The sequence below is a fragment of the Marmota marmota genome, unplaced genomic scaffold (genome assembly GCF_001458135.2).
Source record: "Marmota marmota marmota unplaced genomic scaffold, marMar, whole genome shotgun sequence".
Classification (NCBI taxonomy): Eukaryota; Metazoa; Chordata; class Mammalia; order Rodentia; family Sciuridae; genus Marmota; species Marmota marmota.
In genome coordinates, this window is record NW_026000206.1 from 10,857,641 (window position 1) to 10,863,640 (window position 6,000).

At 43.7% G+C, this 6,000-nt stretch overlaps 1 protein-coding gene across 7 annotated transcripts in view; it reads right to left on the reverse strand.

The window, feature by feature from the left end:
* Ebf3 (EBF transcription factor 3) overlaps positions 1–6,000 on the reverse strand; it is a 115,516-nt gene that overhangs the window by 103,666 nt on the left and 5,850 nt on the right. The gene's annotated exons all lie outside the window — the stretch shown is intronic.

Here is a 6,000-nt window from a genome sequence, read left to right on the forward strand (position 1 = left end):
CTCCTTGAGTTTTCACTTCCTGTACCCCTACTTGTCAATCACTTCCTGTCTGCAAGGACAACTTCCATCATTAGAGCTTGGAATCTCTCCCTCCTCCAACGTGCCTCCCACTGCCACTGTGAGTTTGAATCCTGATAAATTATTCACCATCTTTGAAAAGCAACCGAAAATTACAGCATCAACTTGAGCCACCTCTATCCAGCAAAGATCCCCCTCCTCCTGTGTGTCTCCTAAACGCCTCCACGAGGCCAGCTCCTCCAGCTTCCTCCGTCGTCATGAGAAGGCCTCTGGCCAGCCCCAATTATCTCCTGGTGCACAGAGCGTAATTACTCGCTTCCTGTAAGCATGCGTAGCAGAACTCCCGTTTGGATGGCTTTCCGTAAGGTAATCCAATGCATCCATGCCATCCTAACACAATTACAGGCACTGGCTCTATCTCCACTCTCCACCTGATAAGGCTGCCGCAGAGGCGCGGGATGGTCTGCGTCAACTCCCCTCCTGGACTATAGCTTCTGACAGCCCTGCCTCCAGCCCCTCCCTCCACCCCTGCATGCTCCTAGTGGCCGCCTGCTGCTGCCGGCCCTGTGCAGGCAGCACCACAGAGCTTTCCCCTTGCAGGAGCCAAGCCGGGGAAGAGTGCTGCGGAAGTCATTGTGGGCCTGTGGCTTGTTTTCAAACCTGGCCCTGGACTGGTCTGGCCGTGGAGCCCCTACCAGGCCAGGCAGCCATGAATCTGCAGAGGCCCCCTCAGTGTAGGCCAGGGATGCAGGCCCGGGCCTAGTTGTGGCCCTGACCCTTGGCTCGCCCCAGCGCACAGGGCAGTGTGGCGTGCGTGAGGCACACATCTCGGGGTTATGGGCAGGAGCAGACGCACAAAGTGGGCACTGTTCGTGGTGCCTCCCTATTTAAATGAAAGCATGTCGTTGTGACTCAATAAAACTGCTCTTCCTTTTCTGTTTATTTTCAGAAGTTTATGAAAAAAAAAATGTCTGAAGGATGAATGAGCGCAGTGAACTTTTTGCCTCTCTGCACTGGTGTGCCAGGGAATGAAACGGCCATTCACACCTGAGCCCGGCGGAGCCAAGTGGGGCCTGCGCCAGCCAGAATCGGATTCTTTGTAGCCACGTCCATTCATCCAAAGTGTGCTTCAATATTGCCAAATTTCTAGCCAACATTTTCCCTTCTCTGAAGTCCCCGTGTATTAAAACAGACCCAGAACCAAAGAATGTCTCGAACGCACAACCAGGGCCAAGGGAGGACTTGAGGATCCCAAGGCCTATTTGGTGATAATTATATTCACATCTTTAAGAAAACTGAGAAGGAAAAATTAACACCAAACTATACTGTTTTCATTGCATTATGCAGATGAAACGACAACTTGTCATTTAAGAAGTTAATAAACAGTCTCCGTTTTGCAGGTTGTCCAAATGCTACTGAATAGAAAACCTTGGATCCCTAAATGATGTGTAATTAAAATTATTTTTAAAATCCTCCTTGACAGGCCGAGGCTTAGCCAAAATGTAAATGACATTAAAGAAGACAATGAATTTAATTTTATTTAATGTCCCTTTTTGCAGATCCTCATTTACATAGCATTTTTAACAAAAGCGTTGACCTTATAAATGCTGGCATTTGTACAGCTTCGGCGGAGTTGGATTTAATCACGCTCGTGCAAAGCCATGAGGGAGGAAGCTTTAAGTTCTCTGCTTGGAGATGGAGTAGGAATAAAAACATTGGGACTGGTCAAATGTTTATCCTCCCCGCTTCTGAAAACAACCTGACAAGAAGATGTAAAGGGCGAGGGAATAACCCGGTGCTGTTTGTAAGGCTTGGTAATAATCATACATAATCGTTTGGAAATATAGCTAATAAAAAATATAATGAGTGTTCAGCAAAATCGGCATTAGGCCCAAATTACATGATATTAATACTTGAACAGGTGCAGAAAGGCGCTTTAAATGAGGTAAATGAATAAAATGTCCCAGAGCACAACTGTGTGTGCTGACAAAAAGTCAATCCCATGAATAATTCAGCGAGCGGGACTGCCAGCAAAGGTCGGCTCTCTTTGACCTTTGTGACAGGAAGTGAAAGGAAACACTGTTGACTAAAAAAAAAAAGAGAGAGAGAGAGAGAGACAGAGACAGAGAGAGAGAAAGAAAAAAGAGAGAAAAAGAAAACCTCCAATCGGTCTTGGGCTACCATTCTGCAACCACTTTAAAGGTGTAAACTTAAAACGCACAAATGAATCAAAGTAAGGCTTTGGAGGGCTGGGCGGGGGGAGCAGAGAGTTAGACCGCTGGTAGTTAGGGCCTCTACCAAAGACAATGTGAAATCGCAGACAATGAAAGGTTAAGCAAATAATATTTTTCTACATCCCAACGTCAATTATGTATAAAAATCTGAGGTCAGCTGCAAAGTATTTTCAGAACCCATGGGGTTGAAATTCTGTAACAGCTGTTAAATATGACAAAACTTCGCACCACCACCACCACCCCCTCCAAAAAAGAAAAAGTAAAGCTATTCCAAACTCTGTATGAAGGAAAATGGGATAAACAGATGTCTGGCTTCCACACAGGAAAGCAGGGCAGACTTGGAATGATGAGTCTCCCAAACTCCATAGACGAATGCCAGATTCACTGGGGAGGGGGCACTGCTTGCTGCAGAGATGCCAGCGAGCAGGGTGCCAGAGACGGTGCCATCTGGAACCGCCCCGCCAAGCCTGCTCCCCACGCTGCATGCGGCCCACCGTGTGGGCCAGCCGTGTGGGCAGCCACATTGCCCTGCTCCTGCGCCCCCCAGTCGGCTGCAACAGTTGGACCCTGCCCTCCCGCCCCCCCAGGCCAAGCAAGGAAGGGGAGGGTAAAGAGGATAAGCCTTCCTGGGCATTTCCAGAGCTCCTAAGGAAACAGACTGGGATGGCACAGGCGAATGATGTGGGCCCTAGTGTGGTTTTGGTTTAGCAGCTACGCCGACATCCTGTAATCATTTGCAGCCCTTGGAATGTACGGGTGAAACAGGAGAGATTTATCTGCTCATAGCTGGGATATGTGGACAATGGGTGTTCCTAATGAAGACCATCTGCTTTTGTGTTTTCCCAGAAAACATTATTCCATGAGGAAAATGATACTCCCACCCTTTCCAGCAATACCATAAAAATCCATGCGTGTATATGTGCATGTGTATACTTACATGCATACACAGGCACACATGTGGGTGAATGCGCGAGGCCATGCATGGGTACAAGCATGCCCTCTCCTTCCTGCAGCGGGCTCTCTGCAGGTCAACACAATCCACATGGACACTGGTTCCTGAGTCATCTCTTTACGGACTGCACCTCTTCCTTTACAATGCCATGTTTCTCCTCTGCTCCATAAGTTGCTATATTATTTTAAATACACTGTAGTATAATTATATCCATGGAGCTATAAAAATCGTTTCTCTAGCTGTGTTTTACGCGGAAGAAAACAGTTAACATAAGCAAAACCTTCACAATAAATGAAAAGGGCTTTGGAATGGGAAACATCCTCTCTGTTTCCCCCTTCTTTACTCTGAAGGGTCTTCCATGCCATTTATAAGTATTTAATGCTCCTGGAAGATAACTAGACTAAATTGTGTAATTAATTGATTTAAGGAATGAGGGTCTATAGAATGTGATCACCCTGCCAGAGCAGGGAGCGCACATCTCTGTCCTCATAACACAGAAAAGCAGTCTCCACACGCAAAAGAGGCTTGGAGTGGGTTGGAACAAATGTGGGGCCATTGATCTCAATTCAGGTTGGAATTATTGGTTTATATCCTCAGGACAAATATGCCTTATCTGGTCAGGACCTGCTAAATGTATCCAAAGGCCACAAGGAGCCAGCGAAGCGCATTGTATATAATTCTTTTTTAAGCCAACTAACCAAGTGACGACACGGCTGGTGGAGACCTGTAATCTGACTCACCAATCTGATGGGACATTTTATTCTGCAATACTCAAGAGGAAACACAGGCTAGAAACTCAACATAAGCAACTAATTTTCAGAGGCAACACACGCCCCACAGAAATGATTGTCATTATGAAATCGAAACGCATCTCAGTTGTGAAAGACCACATCCCTCCAAAGAGATTCCCCTCCTATAGGTGTTTTTCTTTCTCTGATTAACACAACTTGCCCTAGTGAACACTAAATTCATTTTTTCTCCTAGAAATATGCCTTAAGCTGGAGACAGTGCCAATACCACAATCATTTCACAGAGGTTTCAGCAAGCAGCAAAATGCTAATAGTATTTTGTCATTGTAAATGACAGCTCTCTTAAGAATGTTAAAAATGTACACTGTATTTGTCATTACATAAAACTATTCTTACCTTAAAAATCCCTAACATGGAAGGTGATTAAAAATCCTATAAAATTGTCATATCTTTGAATTTAGAAGCAGAGCAGATTTTCCATCAATAATTAAGACCTCCAAAGCATTTATGCCAAACATAAATGGAGCTTCAATCCTCCTTATTCAAATAAACATGGTAAACCCATTAACCAAATGTTTTTACATTTTCCCCTCCTCTCATGCTTCTAGAATATCAAATGATCACACACTTCTCTTAGGCTATAGAGGTATGAGTAACCTCAGCACATACTCTAATTAACCAGATATAAGAGAGCATTCCCTCAGACACGAAGAATAAATTTTGCATATCTGGAAGAGACACTTCCCATCATGTGATAAAAACTGAGTTCGGAGAGTTACTCAGTATCAATCAGTCAACAAATGATTGAATGTTGCATAAATCCAAAATGATTTTGGAGGGAAAACATAGCATCCAAAATGTGAGTCGAATCAACATGGCCACTTCATTATTACAGCATGCTAAAAGTCTCATGACGTAAAAACAAATCATCTTTTCAAATTTATAAATCCCACTCAGAAGATGAAACACTTTCACAATCCTGCAAAGCTAACATGTGCTGCCTTTCCAAGCATCTTCTACTCAGACAAGACTCCCACAGCTACTCAAACCCGTTAGCCAATCCAAAAAATAAAATCAGTTCAGTCACAAGACAACCACCTAAGGCTGTATGATTTCCATAGCCACAACACTGACGACAAATGTAATTATATTGATTTTAGTAGTTTGAGTTCTATAAAGTGTTGAACTTGTTCTCAACTGCCTGAGTGACGGCCACAACTGGTCAACCCTATTTGATTACTAATAAGAGAGCTGTCCCTTCTGTCAGATACCCAACACTCTCCACTAAGCAAACCGGGATTTCAGCTAGTTAAACATTAGCATTGCTCTCCACTGGTGCCACATATTTCTTTAGGCTTAACTCATGGAGTTTTCCGGGCTTAATTTTTCAGACACTGGACAGCAAAGTTCATGATCAAAAGATAACTTTGTAATGAAAACTGCTGAAATTCAACCCCTCTTCAAAACAGTCTAAAACTCTACTTCACAAAACTGGTGTCATATGTACACGTCCAACATTTATTCGATTTGGGTACCAATTTCAAAATCTGCAGTCAATCACACACCGGGCCTTGGCTGCTCCCCATCGTTGGGAAGAAAGAAATCTCTCCTCCTCAGAGCGATCTGGGTGAGTGTGGAGGGGAGGGTGGTGGTGTTTTTGTTGTTTCAACCAAAGCAATGCCAAAGCACATTAGCACTATTAGGACTAATGATTGGTATCTTAAAATGATGCCACGTTACCCAAGGAACATGATAAATAGCAAGACGAGGAGCAGCAAATGTAAAGAATGCATACAGCTAATCTAGTTATGGAAATTAATGTTGGAAAATGTAACCAGCATGTGTAATTAGTTTCAATTATAACAACTTTGGTTTGTTAGTTACATATTTGCTACTTGACATAAAACGACAGCCACAATTGGAAAAAAATTAGGAGACATTTTGCAACTAATTGAGAGCAGATTAAATTCATTCTACCACTGGGCGACAATTACAAGAGCAACACCACCCAAGTTTCAACTTCAACTACCATCCGAGATAAAAATAA